Here is a 22,131-nt window from a genome sequence, read left to right as displayed (position 1 = left end):
ATGCTCTTCATCAAGTATTGATGAGCAAATGTAAACATCACATTTATTAACCCCATTTTTTAGTATTTATTCATTTTGGGGAGAGGGGGAAGGGACAGAGAGAGGGAGACAAAAGGATCCAAAGCCGGCTCCGTGCACACCAGACAATGGATGAGTGTGGGAAGAGTGGTAAAACCCTTGGTTTGGAGAGTGGGTAAAAACACTTGAGTGAAACAGGTCCCTCAAAAAGGAAGGCAATGTCTGGGGATGTATTTGGCCCCAAGTCATTATAAGGCAGCACTTCTGACAGCTTGGAGAAAAGTTCCAGGATCTTAAAAGAGATACCTGACCGAGGATCTATCACACCCAATCCATCCTGTTCTCAACAAATGATAAAGCACATCAGTAGCAGAACAAAAACCATCTCATCGTGTATATGTGCTTTACTCAAGTTCAGTGTGTTAGTAGTAGTGATTCCAACACAACGGAACCTCTCGTACAGTTTATGCTTTACCCTACATCCTGTATGTTTTCTCATTTTCTTTTAAAATGAGCAAGACTTTATAATCATAGTGCCATATATGCCTGTGTTTATTGTTAAAAAAAATAACTACAAAAAATAACAGAGGATTATTAGGTACTGGCTTCCATTAAATCCTGGTATGCTTTTAAGTTTCTGGTTTAGGGGCGCCTGGGTGGCGCAGTCGGTTAAGCGTCCGACTTCAGCCAGGTCACGATCTCGCGGTCCGTGAGTTCGAGCCCCGCGTCAGGCTCTGGGCTGATGGCTCGGAGCCTGGAGCCTGTTTCCGATTCTGTGTCTCCCTCTCTCTCTGCCCCTCTCCCGTTCATGCTCTGTCTCTCTCTGTCCCAAAAATAAATTGAAAACGTTGAAAAAAAAATTTAAAAAAAAGTTTCTGGTTTAGTTTTGTTGTTTTTTTCTAAACTATTTTACTGAGGTATATGATTGACCTATTAAAAGCTGTACATATGGGGCGCCTGGGTGGCCGACTTTGGCTCAGGTCATGATCTCGCGATCTGTGAGTTTGAGCCCCGTGTTGGGCTCTGTGCTGACAGCTCAGAGCCTGGAGCCTGCTTCGGGTTCTGTGTCTCCTTCTCTCTCTGCCCCTCCCCCTCTCATGCTTTATCTTACTCTGTTTCTCAAAAATAAATAAATGTAAAAAAAAAAAGTTTAAAAAAAAGCTGTACATATATAATGTGTACAACTTGAATTTGGGGATAAATACATACCTACAAAACCATCAGCATCAAGGCCATAATCACCAATCAGCTCCCAGTTTCTCTCAGCTCTCTTTTTATTATTACATATTTGTTTGTTTGTTGTAGTAAGAACTCTTAACATAAGTTCTTTCCTCTTAGCCAATTTTATGTATAGGATACAGTATTATTAGCTATAGACAATGCAAAGGTGATGTTTAAAGGGTACAAAGTTTCAGTTATCTAAGTTCTGGAGATTTACTATGCAGTGTTGTGCCTATAGGTTTTAGTTTTGAAATAAGAGACAAAAAACTATTGAGTTTATACATGTATGTTCTATACATATATATTATATATGTTATATGCATATATAATATACAGTCAGCAAATCTTTTTAATTAAATAGTTCAACTTGTACTTAATTTTATTTCTGTTTCTGTTCAAGTTAAACATTTTTATTATTTTTTTAAGTTTATTTATTTTGAGAGAGAGAGAGAGAGTGAGTGTAGGCAAAGAGAAAGGGAGAGAGAGAGAACCCCAAGCAGGTTTCACGCCATCAGTGCAGGGTTCGAACCCACAAACTGTGAGATCACGACCTGAACCGAAATCAAGAGTTGGACACAACCGACTGAGCCACCCAGGTGCTCCAAGTTAAATATCTTTAAGTCATTCTCTTGTTTCTTTGTTACATATCTATTAAATCTCTCATATGTTGTATGAACACAATTTAAATAGACTGAGTTGTTCTCTCACCATTTGCATTCCTTGTTTAAATTCTATCCTGCCTGTATCCATAGTACACTTTGGTGTTATTTCGATTTCCAGGTGAAATTTGTATTATCTTTTGGTGATGTTTTTTCAAGAAATTGTTTGTAGGTCAATCCCCTGTGTTCTCTGTGGAAAACTGTCATTTTCCTCAATAAGGCCTTTAACAGGCTGTTTCTCCCCGAACTGAAGCTTGCAGGGAGACTAACAGGCTTTTGAAGTTACTTGTTAGATTTTCTTTGATGTGTTTCTGAAGATTGTAGAGAACACAATCAACCCCTGGTGTGTTCATATATGTTTTGATGTCTTTTCACATCCAATTTTTGTTTCTAAAGGGGAGAAGTCCACAACCATATTTCTAACAGTTTTTGTCCTTCTAAACTAACATCCTTCAGTCTTGTACCTCGACCACTGTGCTAGCATTAAATGGCTCACTTCTATGGCATTCTTTAAGACTGAAAACAGAAAAAAATATCATATTTAAATTTGTTTGTGAAAGAACAAGGTATTAAAAAGTGTCTGGCTTTTCGAAAGTTTCATGATTTGATTGGAATTTACATTCATTTTATTAGGGGATATTCTGGACAAAATCTAAGTGGAGAGGAGAGGTAGCCAGGGTAATGAGCAGACACACGGATTATGGCTTGTCTTTCTTGCGTCATTTTTACTCTAAGAAAATATTTCTGAGTAATTCCTCCCAAAGGAACCTTGACGAGTAATTAAGTTACCGATTGGTAGCTTTTCCTTTGGGGATTGAAGAGACCATTATTACTGACAAGATTCATAAAATCGTAGCTCCTACTTGAGTATCTAGGAGTTCTTACAGTCAGGACAAAGAACTTTCTTCCCTCCCTCTTCTGTCGTGTTTTGTTGTATCTTGGGTTAAACATCAGTGGAAATTTATAATGGCTACTGCTTAATTAGTGAGAGAGAAGCAATATAAACAATATTATGTACAATGGGTGTAGGTTGCAGAGAAAGTCAAACTGAATAAGAATTTCAAAACTATGTACCATTACCTCAAGAGTAGTTACCTAGTGAATATTAAGTGGGTAAATAATAATTTAGAATTTAAGGAATTTTTATTTGCCCTAACACACTTCCTCTTGGCTCTTAGTAGAATGACACTAATTGTATCTTGTCAAAAACTCTTTTTAAGAGAAATTTAAAGAACCAAGCCTACTAATTTATGTTTTAGAGCTCATTCCCCCCCCCCCCATTGCTTTGTATGTGACAACTCAAGTCAACTCCCCACCTGCTTCCCCGCCAATGTTTCTTCAGCTTGAGGACTAATATCAAGAAAGATCATCAGTTCTTTTTTTATTTAAAAAAATAATGTTTATTCACTTTTGAGAGAGAAAGAGAGAGAGAGAGCGAGCTAGTGAGTGAGCATGAGCAGGGGAGGGGCAGAGAGAGAGGGAGACACAGAATCTGAAGCAGGCTCCAGGCTCTAAGTTGTCAGCACAGAGCCCAATGCAGGGCTCGAACACATGAATCACGAGATCATAACCTGAACTGAAGTCAGATGCTTAACTTGCTGAGTCACCCAGGTGTTCTGAAAGGTCATCAATTCTAAAGTCAGGAGGAATCTTATTTTCCAGAAGTCTTTTTCAAATATTCTAATCTCAATAAAGTTTGGCTAAATGATGCCATTCTAAATTTCCACTAACATACCCATTGGTTTTTTTTGTGTGTGTGTTTCATCTTTATCTTTTCCTGTTTATGGGTCTTTCTCCATAGGTATATTGATACGAAAGTATGTCTTGAATGATGAGATATCTTCATCACTTGTCCTTGGTATGTGATATGCAATAGATGTCCGATATATGTTCATATTTGCCAAGTTGACAAATTAACACAGCTGTCTGCTCCTTCTCTCAAAAATCAACACTCAAGAAACCATAAAGGGACTATAAAGCTAAAACAATAAAACTGAAATCCAAGAAATTAAAACAACAATACTAACCCACAAGAAATCCCTGAGACGCAGAGGCGGAAAGGAAAAAGGTAGAAAATAAAAAGATTAGGCTATTTCAGAAGACTATATACATGAGTTGGGAGGAAAAAAAAAGTGCCATGATTATAAAGGAAATATTGATGAACTAAACTCAGAAACTTTTGTTCCTCAAAAGACTATTAGGCAAATGAAAGTGCAAAGCTGAGAGGAGAACCTATTTTTGTAACAGATATAATAGACAAGGGACTTCGATCCAGAATAAAAAGAGAATACCTATAAATCAATAGGAAAAATAAAGTAACCCCACCCTCAGAACAGTCATACCCTTGAACACTTAGTTCACTAAAGGGAATGTGAAATGTTCATTAAACACATAAAAAGTCTCTCGATTTCATTAATATTCAGGGAAATGTAAATTAAACCGTGATTGATTAGATGCCACTGAACCAGATGGCCAAAAAGATAAAAGTCTGATGATAACGATTGTTGTACAGAAAGTGGGACACATAGAACTCTTACACCTACTTGTTGGAATGTAAATTGTCTCCATCCCTTTGGAAACAACTGGGAATTATTTACTAACAAGGATCACATGTGCAGTATTCCCCTCCTGGGTACGTTCCCAGCAGAATGCACACCTGTACACCAATATGATGTTACTAGAAGCACTATTTAAAACAACAACAACAATGAAATAATCAAAAGCAACCTAGGGGCGCCTGGGTGACTCAGTCGGTTAAGCGTCTGACTTCGGCTCAGGTCACGATCTCGTGGTCCATGAGTTCGAGCCCCGCGTCAGGCTCTGGGCTGATGGCTCAGAGCCTGGAGCCTGTTTCCGATTCTGTGTCTCCCTCTCTCTATGCCCCTCCCCCGTTCATGCTCTGTCTCTCTCTGTCTCAAAAATAAATAAACGTAAAAAAAAAAAAAAAAAGCAACCTAAATGATCTTGAGTGGTGCAAACACATTGTGATATATTCACACAGTGAAATATTATACAGTAATGAAAATAACTGCAACTGCTACTTGCCCTCAATGCCAAAGATGCGTCTCCCAAACGCAAGGGAAAGAGTGAGAAGCCAGATATAAAGGAATATGTGCTATGTAATTTCAGAGATACAGATGGAAAACAGCAACATCCTTAGGATACTGGTGATTCTCAGGCTATGAGGCCCATTTACCAAACGAATGAAACAACTCATAATTGGTGGGAGTTCTGAGAAAGGCTAAGGTAGGAAATTATCTGGAATAAAAAGAATTTCATTATAACAGAAATAAATTCAATGAGTTACTTCCTGGAGATTTTAAAATGCATTTCTTATTATATATTTTATAAAGGAATAGGTGATATTTCAGAAAACAAATGCCATTAATCATATCATTGTCTAGTAGTTATTTTGAACAATTGCATGTATCACGTGCAAAATTTCCCCTCCTCTCAAAATTTGTATTCCTATCTGTGTTCGACAACGTTTGGTTGTAAGTTAGCACCCAAGCATGTCATGATCCTTTTATTACATGATACGTTTGCAAAGTTTCAATGTTTGTTGATATTTAAATGCCAAATTTAACTAAGAATATTTATATCTATTCAAGTTTATTATGCTTTGTGAGACTAAGCTAAAGTAACTTCTCTTTTGGGGTGCCTGGGTGGCTCAGTTGGTTAAGCATCCGACTTGATTTTGGCTCAGGTCATGATCTCATGGTTGGTGAGATCAAGCCCCACATCAGGCTCTGAGCTGACAGCATGGAGTCTGCTCGGGATTCTCTTCTTTCTCCTGCTTTCTCTCCCTCTCTCTTCCTCCGTCTCTCTCTCTCTGTCTCTCTCTCTCTTTCTCTCAAAAATACTTAAATATTTTTAAAAAATAATGTAGGGGCGCCTGGGTGGCTCAGTCAGTTGACCGTCCAACTTCGGCTCAGGTCATGATCTCACTGTCAGTGAGTTCGAGCCCCACGTTGGGCTCTGTGCTGACAGCTCAGAGCCTGGAGCCTGTTTCAGATTCTGTGTCTCCATCTCTCTCTGAACATCCCTCGTTCGTGCTCTCTCTCTCTGTCTCAAAAATCAATAAAGGTTAAAAAAAAATAAACAAATAATGTAAACTCTTTTAAGAGGCACTTCTCATAAATTACAGGTCAAAATAATTTATTTTTCCAATAGACTAACAGCTATTACTAACAGCTATCTCTAAGGCTTAATCAACAATAATCGCTTAATTGCAAAATGGAGCCATTGCATTGTCTACAGTTCTTTAATTCATTTTATTGTTAAATAGTTCAATGAGCTTCATTATTGTATACACAAAAGACAAAAATATGCTTCTTAAAAATATTGTAGTTGTATTTATAAATAAATCTTAGAATATATATAGAATTGCATGTATCTGGCATTCAAACCTTTTTTTTTCCTTATTTATATTCCCCTGTGTAAAATATACCTTAAAGTTAATTTGAGGTAAATTAAGTAGAATTTTGCAATTCTTACAGAGGGTATTTCCTGTGAATATTGGATGTCATTTATTACTGTTTAATATATAATATTTGGTAAATGTCACTAAATGTTGTTGTCAATGAGTTAATCATTTTCTATGATTAAAAAAAAGCTTGCACATTACAGTAAAGTGTAGTTCATTCAGCGAAGCAGTAGGCAATTTAATATTTTAATGTTGATGAATAAACATATGTTCACATAGCAGCACTATATAAATAATTAATATTTGCAATGTCCCTTAAATATGAAGCATGGGTTGCCATACTTTCCATGTAAGTAGTAGTATTATTATGGAATTTTTTCCCCACATCCATCAAATCTCTAGTAATCTATTCTGGATTTAGTCAATTTAGCTATTGAACATGAATGCATCTTAATTATTGAAACCATGTGTCTCTACTTTTGCACAGGTATTATGCTTAAAAACCATCATTTTTTAACATTTAAAAACAGCTTAGACCTTTAGTAAAATTAATTTTGAGGAACAAAAAAAGGTATGAGAAATAGACAAATGGGTTTAAAGGCTTGCAATGGCTCATTTTCCCAGAAGTTTTTGAAGCAACGACTGTAATTTCCACCATTACAGTAAGCCATTTATTCTAAAAACAGAAAGGGGATATCTATCACTTGGATATTTTAAAACAGCCTCCCATAATACATTTCTGATAAATGAACTGTTGCACCGCCAGGCTATAATGGAGTCACTGAAAACGCAGAAGCTTCGTGTTACACTCCATCTGTTCTAAGGAGTGCCTCTCCCATATCAGGGAGCATTTTGTTGGTCTGTTTTGGGAACCTCAGTGCCCTTTAATTATAATACTGTAGGTTGTTTAGGAACTCTTTTATCCTCGAAGTTATTGGTAAAATACATCAGGAAAATAGCTCTTTCCCTTTTATTTATTAATTTTTTGAGTGTTTACTTTCGAAAGTGAATCGGCTCCCAGCATTCAGGGGGACACTTTTGTCCCATTCTTATGTAAGTGTTCTTCATGCAATGTCAAGAAGTGATAAGTAACCCTGAAAAAATCCATCCTCCAACAGGCATGTTGCTCAGTAACTTAACTTCATCCCTTGACTGATGTGATAATTTAGTAAATGAAATAAAACATCTAATTTTAGACCAAGAGAACTACAAGGGCTAAAGTACCCTTTTCAATGTGATGGATGTAGCATTTTAGGAGATAATAAGTGACCCTCATACAACATTGCTTCACTTATACCTTTTCTAAGAGAAATTAACAGGTAGTTTCTGATGTGCCTGCACACGACTTTTTCAATTAAAGAGAGAAGGAAAGACAATAGTTTTTGTGCAGGTGAAAAGTTATAAAAAGGGGAAAATATATGCTTATGAGAGGTTCTGAAGTTGGCTTATAAAAGGGAGGGGTATCTAACTTTTCAAACAGAATGTCTAATTGACACAGGTATTACAGTGTTCACTCATTTACGGGCCCCTGGGTGATACAATAGTGATGGCCCACAATACATTTTTGAGTTATGTTTAATCAGAGCTGTTCACCTTACAAAATCCTTTGTCTATCTTTTATCTGGAATCGTGTTCTCAGAAATTCAGGGATTTAGAGAATGAACCGTGTAATAAAGATTTCTTTCTCCTCAAGGTAAGTAGCACATTGTGTTTATCAATTTACATTTAAAAAATCTAAGATAAATTTAATTATAAACGGGAAGGGGGTAGAGACGTTATTTTGGGAAGTGGCTCAAATATTTTCTACATAAATATATTTTGGCCAAAGATATGTAGGGCTAAGCAAATATTTTTCGTAGAAAATTAGAGTTCAGCCCAGGATTCTTTTTTTCTATTTTCTTGAATCATGAAAACTCATTATAGGAGTCCAGGAATAAGAGACATAATTTACCATAAAATCTATTAAACACAACACTTAAACAAAGGATAAAATCTAAATCTTATAAATGAAGCATACTGTCAGGCTCCAAAAATATTGTAAAAATAGGTGCTCTTGTTTTCCACATGGTTTATAATGTAAAATATAGTATAAATGATTACAACATTACTAAACAGACACTGGTCTCAGAACGATACATCAGAGGGAATTGCCTTTTACGTATAAGTCTGCACAGAATTCATCAATAAAAGCCTGCATTTACTAGTTTTTCTTTCAATGACTAATCATCCTCAGTAAGTTGAGGCATTGGAAGGGGATTAGGAGACTGGACAGGTAGGGCAGGAAGAAAGAGAAATAGAGAGTGTAGAATAGTAAAGATATTTTTACCTTCTTCAGTATTTCACTTAGGATTGCTTCTACCCAATCCCAAGTTCCCCTTGCACTGAAGGAAGCTTAACATTGAAATATAGAAGGAGAAGACAGCCAAAAGGATAGCCCCCGTTTGTTGTTGTTGTTGTTGTTGATATATACATTTCTGTTAGTAATATTACAGTAATTCTAGAAGTAGCTGTTCACCTACAGCAATTTGACAGTCACTAATTTCTTTATAGCTCTAGGATTATCTGGGTTGATTTCATGAAATACTTCTGTTGTAAATATAATTAGTCATGTTTTAGCGTTAAAAAAAAAAAATCAGGTTTCTTACTCTGACCTCTTTCTGGCCTTGGTTTTAGATTGAATTTAGTAGATACCTGAGTGATGTTGATTCAACGAGCAAAATCACAGGGACAAGTCAAGAAGAAAGGTTTTAGTCATTACTTAACATTCCCTTTCATTTGAAAAAAAAAAAAATAACTGAAGTTTAAGCCTTTCTACAAAGACTAAATATTAAATATCTCTGTGTTATATGCTATTTCACAAGGCTATCATTAGAAGCATGGGGTTTGTCTAAATAGGCTAATGATAGTCTGCAATGATATCTTTTCTTATTTATACAAATAGGGTTAATAAATTTCAAGAGACTGAGATTACTATTCCTAGTAATTTTAAAGATATAAATCTTTGTGGATTTACAAGGAAGGAAACTGGTCAAGGTGTGCTGGAATGAAATAGTTGACCTTTTGAGAATGCACACATTTAACATTCAGTGTGTAAAGATTTAAAAAAAAAAAACAGTGAAACTTAGCCGTTTTACAGACATTTCATTTGTTTTCAGGGTCACAAAACTGGTGGGGAAGTATTGTACTCTCAACCCACATCCACCCTCAGGCAAAGCGTCATCATTATCATTTTCGAGATGGGTGAAAGACAGATACGAGTTTAAGTCAGTGAATTTATTTGTTTAATCAATAAACAAAAGTAGGATAACATTTTACTGACTATTTATGTCTCCACTGACTAAAAGACAATTAAAAAAAAAAAGAATGATTAATATAAATAAACATGTGTTGAAGATTTTGTTTCACTCAAGGCTACTAGATGGAGGCTATAACTGTTTCAAAGGAGAATCCAAAGAAAAAACATATTTATAGATAAGGAATATTGAAAAGAATGTGCAAATGGAAGCAAATTAGTTTCTTCAACACCGGGGGGGGGGGTGGGGGTCGGGGGGTGGGTGTGGGGTTGGGGGGCGTGGGGAGAAAACTCACTTGAACCAGTACTGGGCAGGACGTAATTTGCATTTCTAAAGACAAGAACTATTTGCGTTGCTTAAAGTGTTCTATCATTTCCAGAGTTTTAGAATAACTGAAACATCTGAGTCAGACAAGATGCAGACCTGTCCTCTAGATGATGCATAATTTTGTACGGGAGCACAAAATTTTCCCAACAATCAATTTTGGATAAATTAATATACAGTCAACTTGAGCAACATGAGTTTGAACCGTGCAGGTTCACTTATATTCAGGTTTTTGCAATAAATTATACAGTACTGTAAATGTATTTCTCTTCCGTATGCTTTTCTTAATAGCGTCTTCTTTTCTCCAGCTTACTTTATTGTCAAATTATAGTATGTAATACATAGACCATACAAAATATATATTAATCAACTGTTTATGTTATCAATCCATAAGGCTTCCGGCCAACAGTAGGCTATTAGTAGTTACATTTGGGGTGAGTCAAAAGCTATACGTGGATTTTCCGATTGTGCAGGGGGCGAGCACCTCTAACCCTGTGCTGTTCAAGGGTCAACTATATATTTTTAAGGAAAATTGTGAGAGAGGAACATCTGGGCTATTTCTCTTAATGTCGATATGAACTTAGTCATCAAATGATTCCAGGGCTTAGTTTTCTCATATGTAAAATAAATGAAATAGCTTCATATTATGCAGGAGTTGGGGGGCTTAAATCAGACAACATATGAAAGTGACCCGCAATAAATATTATAAAAGCGTGTCACGTAATTCTTACAATAAATATTTGAGATGAATGAAGTCACAATGCAATACTCAGAGTCTGTGCTCAAAGTTGTATGCCCATGTTACACCTAGCACTAACTCTTTGGTGGTTTCTGAGATTCACATTCTGTCTATTATAGAACCAATTTTGTTCTCTCTGAAACTGGATGCGTTCTAAAATCTTTGGTATCTAACAAATGCTCTTGCCCACGCGGCTGTCACGGGTGTAGTTGTGATTGATCCCACATGCCCAAATCTGGTCACTGCTCTTCACGTTATCAGCAAATCAGTTGATTATGTGCCTTTTTAAATTGTATGTGTTGAAATCATTTGTTGTGTAAATTGTCTTAAAATAGTATATCGTGGTTTACATTAAAATGAAAAGTTACAGGATGTTCAGAAAACCATGAAAACAGAAAAACAACATGTTCACTTGTAGAGGATTGGTACATTTATTTGCTCTAAAATAATTTTTCATATATAAAAAAAGTCAAGGTTTTCTCTTATAGTTTGGACATGTTTTCCTTGTGAGTAATATGTAAATGATGGTCTTTAAAACTGACAGCTTCCTAGATGCAATGAATTATAGAATGCCAATTTATTTAATTTTCATAACAGCATTGATGGAAAGGTAGCTTTTATTGCATTATGCAAATGAAAAAGCTGATATTTAGAAAGCACTAGAACCTCCAAATTGTTATGCCTAATCCGGTGCCCTCTGGAACTGACCCTCAGCAATGATACCTATTACCCCAGCAATGACACTCAGAAAACTTTTGTTCTATAAAGATTTCACTAAGAGCTTTAAGTGAACACACAGTCTTGGATGCAGCAGTGTCTTGATCCATTATTAATTCTTTAGGGATATAGTACTCAGTCACGTTCAAAAAGAAGAGTCGTTGAAATAAAAACAAGTAACATGTCACTTGTTTCAAACTAGTCATAAAGGGGATTTATTTATTTTTCTTTGTCAATAATGACAGTGTGCCACGTCATTTCAAAAGACAGTGAATGTAACTCTCTCCAGGATTTCTGAGTTATGGATGTTGTCCCTTTCTTAGGATGTCAGATGTATCAGAAGCATTACACCACAGTGTCATCATATATTCTGGGGGACATGAGATCATGAAAGGCTTACATAAAGTCAGATTAGACATGGACCTGTCCCAAGAAGTAGCCTTTCTATTCCACCTACATGTCTCCAAACCGACTTACATCAATGGATGTGTGCATGATCGAATTATATGGAATAAATATAAAGAACACACACACACACACACACACACACACACACCCCGCACAGTTCACATATTGCCCAGGTATTGCATAACTGGCACACCACTTAATCAAATTTCTCATAAGGAAACTCATAGGAAAAGACAAAGGATAGTGAATTTTGGGAGGGTAGTAAATTGGAAGAATGTAGATCCAGGATATGTGACGTTTTCTGAGGAACAGTGGTACACAAAGGCCATGACGATGAGACTATCAGCTTCCCCAAGAAGAAACTGGGTTCCACCCAACCTATGAAATGCCACATTTATTTTCCACTGCCTTAATGTCCATGTGATTGTTGCATGTCGCACTCTCATATATTCTTAGGTCTATTTATGAAATTCCTGTTGTGTTCCACTGGTCTGGTTATCTAAATCAATACAAAAACTTAATACTTGATGTATGAACTCAGGGAAATTATGGAATTTCAGCAGATTTATGGTATATTTTAGGGAAATTAAATTATTTTGACTATTCTTTGTCCTTTTTTCTCTTATTCTAAGGATTTTTAATGATAATTTTTAATGATAATTTTATCAGTATGCAGGAGAAAAAGGTTAATAATTGGATTCTCACTGAAATTAGCCATTATATATATATATATATATATATATAACACATATATATATAACATATATATATAACACATATATATATAACATATATATATAACACATATATATATATATAACATATATATATAACACATATATATATATATAACATATATATATATATATATATATATATATATATAAAAATTTTGGAAGAATTGAAAATTAATAAAGTTTCTTCTCATCTGAGGAAAAGATAGGACTTTCCAATTACTCAGATAATCTTTTAAGATGTTAAATGAGATATGAGATTTGGGGCTCCTAGGTGGCTCAGTCGGTTAAGGATTTGACTTCAGCTCAGGTCATGATCTCATGATTCGTGAGTTCGAGTCCCGTGTTGGGCTCTGTGCTGACAACTCAAAGCCTGGAGCCTGCTTCCGATTCTATGTCTCCCTGTCTCTCTGCCCCTCTCCCACTCATGCTCTGTCCCTCTCTCTCTCTCTCTCTCTGTCTCTCTCTCTGTCTCTCTCCGTTTCTCAAAATAAATAAACATTAAAAAAAGATGATAATTGAGATTTGTATTTTTCTCTATATGAATCTTCTCTATTATTACGCTGATCTCCAAGATACTAATTCTAGCTTTCTTGCATGTTTGCCAAAAAAATAAATGTACTTTTTTGTTCATTTGTTCCAATCTTTTTTTTTTTTTTTTTTAAATTTTTTTTTCAACGTTTTTAATTTATTTTTGGGACAGAGAGAGACAAAGCATGAACGGGGGAGGGGCAGAGAGAGAGGGAGACACAGAATCGGAAACAGGCTCCAGGCTCCGAGCCATCGGCCCAGAGCCTGACGCGGGGCTCGAACTCACGGACCGCGAGATCGTGACCTGGCTGAAGTCGGACGCTTAACCGACTGCGCCACCCAGGCGCCCCTATTTGTTCCAATCTTTAAACAAATTGTTTTATTTTATTTTTATGGCATTCACTAGGTTCCCTAGACTAATACTCAAATGATGAGAATAGGTCACACATCTCTAATTTCTGACAACTTTTGAGGTTCGCTATTTAGAATAAATGCAATTGCAGTGGATATTTTTATACTGTCTTTATCTTGGATGGATAGTTTTCTGTTACTATTTTATTTAATTTTTTAATAGATTTTAGTTTTAGAGTAGTTATAGGTTCGCAGCAAAATTGAACAGAAAGACAGGGTTCACATTTACTCCCTGCCCCAATACATACACAGAGTTCCCCACTTTGAACATCCCACACCAAACAGAAACATTTGTTAAAATGGCTGAAACTACACCGACACATCTTTGACCTTCTGAAGTCCATAATTTACCTTAGGGTTCACTGTAGGTATTGTATATTCCACGGGTTTTGATAAATGCATAATGACAGATATCTACCAATAGAGTATCATACAGAATAGTTTTCTTACCTTAAAAATCCTTTGCCACGTCTGTGCATCTCTCTTGTTTATAATCTCAGTGGGAATGTTTCTAGTATCTCACCGTTAGGTATGAGGTTAGATGCAGGTTTTTGTAGATGTTCTTTATCAAGCTGATTAAGTGTCCTTCTATTCCTAGTTGGATGACAGATCACATATTGTTTTTTAATAGAAATGCCACCTCAAATTTATCAAATAAATTTTGGCAGTTTTCTCTTGAATTTATATGTTTAATAAATAATGATAGGGGCGCCTGGGTGGCGCAGTCGGTTAAGCGGCCGACTTCAGCCAGGTCGCGATCTCGCGGTCCGTGAGTTCGAGCCCCACGTCGGGCTCTGTGGGCTCTGTGCTGACAGCTCGGAACCTGGAGCCTGTTTCCGATTCTGTGTCTCCCTCTCTCTCTGCCCCTCCCCCGTTCATGCTCTGTCTCTCTCTGTCCCCCCCCAAAAAAAATAAATAAATAAATAAAAATAAATAAATAAATAAATAATGATAAAACCTTTACTGCATTATTGGAATAAATTATTATTTACCATTTTACCCTATAGTTTAATAGCTTTCTTTCCAAATTTTTACAGTTTTATCCACTTTTACTCATTGCTTTTATTCATTTATGAGTTAAGAATTATACAGCAGCTTACTCATATAATTAATGGCCATGCTTCCTTCCTGGGTGTCCAGAATTAAACATATTCTTTTAAAATGCCTTTTAAAAAAAAAGAAAGAGCCACCAGCCGGGCGGCTCAGTCGGTTAAGCGTCCGACTTCGGCTCGGATCATGATCTCACGGTTGGTGAGTTCGAGCCCCACGTCGGGCTCCGTGCTAACACAGCCTGCTTCTGATTCTGTGTCTCTCTCTCCTCTTCTTCCACTTACACTCTTTCTCTGTCTCTCTCTCTCAAAAACATCAAAGACAAAGAAATAATTTTCTACCATTTTCTTTCCTCCTCTACAATATAAGCTTCTTGAGCGTTTTCGGTTTATCTTCCTCTTCCATATCCCCCAGTCCCTGCATCAACTCATTAGAAAAAAAAAATAGATTTTATTTTCACATCTGTCCCTCGATTACTGGCTTTCCTAAGGCAGTTAGTCCTTTTGTTTCTAGGCTACTGTCAAAATTTTCTTTTCTTTTTAAAAGAATCCTTATGTAGCACTTACCTTTTCAGCATGTCTCTGAATATTCTTCCAGATGCAAGTTGATCTGTCTAGTAGTTAAAGAAGCATCACTCATTGTTGACTTCTGTCCATCGTAGTTTGAGATCTCTGCTCAAAATATTTATGATTTGGTATAGTCCTCTCTTTTTATTTCCTTACGTGGGGTACATGCATGGCCAGATACCTGCCTACCCTCTAGTATATTTCCCTACTTTTGGTACGTGAATAATACAATCCTTGCCTGGGTGCAGTCCTCTCTTCCCCCTTTGTACATGTCAATCCATCCTTTACAGGCTTTTAGTTTTGCCTATAAGAAACTCAAGATCAAATTATTTTCATTATTTATTTGTGAGTAACTTGTGTCTACTGTCAAAATTATAAAATTTTCTTTTAATACATTTATTTTATCAATATATGTCAAGATATATGTTTTTTCTTACGATTCCCACCTGGAATGTGGTAAAAATTTCAATCTGCAGACCTCGATCTCCCTAGCTTGGAAAAAAATTCTACTTTGTATTTGTCTTTTGTTCAGCTTTTTCTTTTCCTCCTTCTGGAGCTCCCTTTACACATAAGTTGCATGTACTATATCTATGTACTGAGTATTTTTCCTTCCTGATTTATATCCTTTTGTGTGTTTGCTTTACTTTATATTTCATTGAACTTTTATATGATATTCCAAGCTATAAGTTTGTGAACATATTTTACTTCAGTCTGATAACTAATGTTATGTTTCTGCTGCTATTTATTCACATGGAAAAAAATCATGTTTCTGTGTAGCAAATTATAGGGGTAGAGGAAGGGAGGCCAGTTAGTAAGTTACTGCAATTATCCGTAAGACAAATCATAGCGGTATGGCGTGGACAGATGGTAACAATGGAAATAGAGAAAAGTAGACCAATGCCACATATACTTTCAGGAGAGAGTAGAGAGATATTGCTGACTAATGGAATTGGGGTGTGCTTGAGAATTTGGATTCAACAATGAGGAGATCACTGGTGATACGGACACAGCCAGTTCTGGCAAAGTCATAGAACAAAAAACTTAATTAACGTGAGTCAAAATAGGAGTGGGAGAGAAATCTCTTTTTTTTTTTTTTAAATTTTATGAGAAAATCCATTTTGAATGATTAAAGACATAATTGGCCATGTATATATACAGTCAAATATTTGGATGTTTTAAATGTATGCTTTTTGTGTGACTTGTAGGTAGACAGATCGAGGAAGTAGTTTAACAAAGAAATGGGGTTAAGATTGTATGTTTAGGTTGGGAGAGTTATCAGTATGTTTGTAGGCTGATGTGTTGCGATGTACATGGTTAAATGGAGAGTTTTCCCCAGGAATGTCCTTGATTAGGTAAGAAGGGAAGAAACAGATTAAAGATTAATTTAATGTATGTTGCACTATTGGTTATATTAGGCTCAAGACTTGGGCACTGAGAATACCATAACCTGGAAACTCTGCAGATAGATAAAGCTACTTCAATTCCTTTACACATTAATTTTGATTTTGTGTCTTCATAATTTATTTTCGATGCTTCTTTTTTTAATAAAATTTTCAAAACCTACCTTTCTATTTTCAAAGTTTTCAGTTCCCTCCAGAAATAAGATTGCATGATGAAAAAAAAAAAAAAAAACAAAACCTGGGATGATCTAAGCAAGGAGGATTAATGAGCACATGTCATAGGATGTTGGCTAAAGGATTAGTTTAAAGGGAATTTTCTCACTATGTATCACAATACACAGACCTGGGATCCTAGTCATCTTATTCTAGTCATTCTGTCTTCAGATGGTAGCATAACAATGCTTATCTTATCTTCCACTGAGAATTCAATGATACAGTCGCCACTAAATTATAAAATTTCCATGCAAAATAGCTGAATTCACAAAGATCTTCCTTTGAAGTTGAACCAAATATACAACATCGCATAAAATAAAACAAATATTTAAAATCTCACAACACAAAAACTCATCTCGTTAGGATTATATTAGAAACTTACAGTGAGGATTCTCATTAATTCAATTCCTGATTTTAAATGCTTCCTATTCGACATACATAGACTATTCATACACAAACATTTTAGACTATTCAAACCCACACATTTTACAAAGTTACTGCCCACATCAATAGCGCTTTTGCTATGAATTTCATGGGCCATTCTGTTAATGGTTTATTTTTGGCAATTCAGTAATTTGGTAATTTTTAACATTTACTATGACTGAAGGAGAAAGAGCATGCACTGATGAATTTTCCCCAAATCTTTCAATTTAACAAACTTCCTTTAGAGGGAGCACACCCATTTATTATCACAGGACAGAGATCAAAAATAATGACTTTGTAAAGTAACTGGATTTTCAGAGACTCTTTCCAGATGGCTTTTGTGGCAATTTGCTTCCCAATATTTCCTTTTGAGGAATACATCTCTGATTTTGAATACAGAAATGGAAGAAAGCAACACAGTTAAACCGTGGATTTTAAACATATATGATACTTTAAATCCCAATCTACTTAAAAGTAAGTTGTCATTTTGTAATGAACTATAAGTCTTGGAAAGAATTTACTTAGCTCATAAGAAAGGGACATCTTCACAATATTCTAAAATACATTAACCCTGATAGGTAGTAAAGCCTACAACCTTTTACTTTTCTAGCTCCTTCGTGAATGCACACACAGAGACGTTTCCCCCAAGATTAACAGGGGAACTAAGTGATTTCTAGCTGTAATTGCTGCCACCACTGCTGCCTTCTCAATATTACCCTTGAGCAGATATATTTTACACATACATATATACATATATATATACATATATATATACATATATATGCATACACACATATATATACATACAGATATATGTATCATTACATACAGATAGTATTTCGGAATGCTCTTAGGGTATTTTAATTTGTATATATGTATATGTGTGTGTGTATATGTGTGTGTGTGTATTATACATATATATATTATTTCCAAATTAAAATACTCTAATATATATATATATATATATATCCCAATTAAAATACTCCAATGCTCTTAAGAGCATTCCAAAATATTATACACATACATACATATATGTGTATGTCTGTCTGTCTGTCTCTCTCTCTCTCTCTCTATATATATATATATAGTCACTTCCAAATTAAAATACTCCAATATAAGAGTATTTGAAAACCTTATGTATATATAATGATACATATATTACCTCTAATTATTTTACTTCTTTTCCACAGTAATTACATAAGTCCCCAATTAAGCCCAGAATATCTCATTACAACAGGACTTCTCTGTTGTCAGAAACAAAAACAATACCAATACAAATCTGCACTTAGGTAAGAGAGACTTTATTTGAAGAGACTACTGCAGTAGGGAGAACACTCCAAACATAAGATCTGTGAGTCCCAGAGGTCAGGCACATAAAGCATACTGCATAAGCAGAGGGTATGATCAGACACTTCAGCAGAAAATTATTTTCTCTGTGGTCATATGACCCCTGGCAGGACCAGTGAGCTTGCCCAGCTTTAAGGTCTTATGGGGAAGAGAGAAGCCTAATTAAAGTTTGGCTAAGTCAAATTAGCAGGCAGTTGTCCAGACTGGAAGAAGACAAAATTTCACCTAGTTACTACGAAACAAAGGATAGGCATTTGGAGGATCTGTGTCTGGCCTTGTCAGAGAAACCATGGGGCCACAGGCAAGTCTTACCTGCGTCCTGTGGGAAGGGTGGTTCTTCGCAATATTTGCAGGAACTTAGAATAGGTGAATTGGTCACCCCTTTTTGTTTTCGGGAGTACAGGGCACAGATAAAGTTCAACATTGCATGTTGTTAAGCAAATTAAATTATAGGTATTTGCTTTTGTTTATTTTAGGATTGTTTTCTAATCTCTTTTTTTATAAAGGCATAACAAAATAACATTTTTTCCCGCAAAATTAACATGGCAAGGCTATTAAGGTGTTCACTTGTGCTTTCTCTCTCTGTCTCATTTTCCTTATGAGAATTGTCTTTGATGCCTAATTCTACTTTTTCCGTTACTAGTTTTCCAATGAGATCCAGATGAAATCCCAGTTTCTCCAAATACTTTCTCTTCTATCCCAAACTTTTATGTTTACCAGTCTCTCTAATAATAGTTGTAATTATTTTTCTATCAAACCCATGAGCAGTCTCGTAATGTCTACTTTTTACTGGGACTTATATTCTTATGTATGTGATCTAAATGGCCAACTAAATGGGAAGTCATTCAGAAGCAGAGAATATTTAAATGATATATTTTCGTATTCTAGCATTTCGGAAATATCCCTTCATATGTTAGTTGTGTAATAAGCATTATTATTGATGGGCATAATGATATTGATAGAAATACTATGTAAATGTGATAAACAGAAAACACAATATAGTTTAACTGAGTCAGATTGTGGTTGCCAGAGAAGAGATGTGGAAAACAACGCAGGGTTATGCGAAATGTAATTTTGCAGCTATTGCATTTATTTCCTGCCAAGAAAATGTCCTCCTTTTCTGCTAAATTTGTTAAATGTTAGTTACAGTTGGAGATAATCTGTAAACTACAAATACTTCTGGGAACTATAATAACTTGAGCTAATTACAAGCAAATATAAAACTATACACGTACATATACACACAGGCACAAACAACTTGACTTGTAATAAACATTTGATTGCAACACAATAAAATAGTGGACAATGATCTGAATTTTGGAATCAGAATTAGTTCCATCATCTACCAGTTCCATAAATCTGGATAATTCATATAACATGTGATACACATTTCCTTATTTTTAAAATGAATGTATTACTTTCTCACAAGGTTATCTGAATTATAAAATGCTGTCAATTTGTGTTAACATGCACCTTCCTCTTTCTACATTCCTACCATTCACAGCTTGACAGGGTGACATTTGATCACTAGCAGATCATTGAAATAGATTAGAAACAAATAGATAGTTCCAGGCTTCCTATTGAGTCTAGATTTATATGTTTTTAATCAAGAAAAATAGAAAATATTATTCTTTTCTGAAGAGTTGAACGTTACACTTCTTTTTTCTTTTTTTAATTTTGTCTTGCAATTCTCTAAGAGAGACTGAAAAATTGGCCTCAATGAGTTTAGGTTACAGGATAAAGAAATCAATACCAGAAATATCTTGCATGAACTAATTATTCTCTGAAAGTGGAAGATTTTGTTTTAATTGTTTTCTATAGAAAAGTTTCGGTAAGGAAATAAGCTGAGGATTAGAATTATGATCATTTGATGGAGCACCTCGGATGGCTCAGTTGGTTGAGTGTCTGACTCTTGAATTATGGCTCAGCTCATGATTTCATGGTTCGTGGCCTTGATCCCTGCATCGGGCTCTGCACTACGGGCTCTGCACTGACAGGGCAGAGCCTGCTTGGGATTCTCTCTCTTCCTCTGTCTCTCTCTCCCACTTCCCTGCTCATGCATTTTTTCTCTCTGTCAAAATAAATGAGTAAACTAAAAAAAAAGTATGATTATTTGAATTGTTTGACTCAATCAGGATGCCATTTATCTGCTTCCAGACAATTATCCTTATAATTTTATTTCTATTTTCTTATCTAATGGTTTCCATTTTGTTATTTATACATGAATTTTATAACCATCTAATCTTGTAAACTAGTTCATTCGTAATAAATGTGGTATCATCAGTTCATTCATTCTATCAATACACTGAGAATGTCTCATTATTGGAGGAATAATTGTAATCACTTAATGGGGTTAAATAACAATCAAATTAACTAATAGGATTAAATAAGGTTGACTTAATAAATAAAGATGGAACCCTGAGAGAACATTGATTTTGAACTTTCCAACCTCCAGAACTGTGAGAAAATTAATTTCTGTTGTTAAAGCCACCTTGTCTATGGTATTTTGTTATGGTAGCCCAAGTGGATTGAGACAATTTCTCACCAGTTTCCCCCAACCATGGTGGTATTAAGCAATACCACCTATTTCCTTATGATTTGGAACAGTTTGGGGAGGGGTTGCAGTCACAAATTCACTGTGCTGTGGTCTTCTGAGTGCATGGCTGGGCTAGCCTCCAATTTGGCTCACTCCCTAGGTTGGTAATCAATACCGGTTATCTTCTGGGACCTCATCTATGTTTCCTACTAGATTATTGTGACTACATGGCATCTCTGGGGCTTAACACTTAAGGGTATTTGGACTTCCTATATTGTGGCTACTTTCTCCAGAGTGAGCCTTTCAAGGGAACTGGATAGAAGCTTCATGGCCTTTTCTCATCTAGCCTCAGAAGTCATTCAGCAGCCCTTTGGCTGCATTCTAGTGGCAAAACAGTAAAGAACCCATGCAGATTCAAAGACAGAGGACACACCCTATTGCCCCTCAAGGAAAATAACACTAAGTATTTATGGTCATTAAAATACACATGGGCGCGCGCACACACACACACACACACACACACACGCATGCTCCGAATGCTTGTATGCAATGGATGGCTGGTAACATCTGTGCCAAAAATGATACAGAATGTCTTAGAAACTGTAATATATTAAAGTACAGCAGAGTGCCAGCAAATATCCTGAGCACCTTCAAACAGAGAAAGAAAACAACAGTGCCCACTAATCCAGTACCTAGTGTTCTCCTTTCTGGAGGTGCTTATCCCTAATGGATGGTCATACCATAGCTATCTTTTGTTATTGTTGGATTAATCCACTTCTGTCTGTTCTGCTTCCAGCAATGTCATTTCAAAGTTGAAGCAAAATTGTTTAGAAAGTATCTCTACTAAAAAGGTTTTGTATAATATCTAGAATAACACAGAATAACACAGTAACACAGACAGAAGTACTTTAATTCAATTTTGAAGAATTTGAGCGTTTAAATCGATGTAAATTATGTACTAAGTTGGTATTATTTCCCAAGGACTATTCAATTGAGTGAATTGTCCTGTATCTCCTGGATTAAAAAAATGAATAAGTCTTAGGCCACAGGCCCTTAAATTATTCTTTCTTCATTTGAGACAAGTTTTACCTTGTCAAAACGGAAAAAGAAATTGT

This window comes from Neofelis nebulosa, chromosome 11, assembly GCF_028018385.1.
Source record: "Neofelis nebulosa isolate mNeoNeb1 chromosome 11, mNeoNeb1.pri, whole genome shotgun sequence".
Taxonomy (NCBI): Eukaryota; Metazoa; Chordata; class Mammalia; order Carnivora; family Felidae; genus Neofelis; species Neofelis nebulosa.
This window is presented reverse-complemented; position numbering follows the sequence as displayed.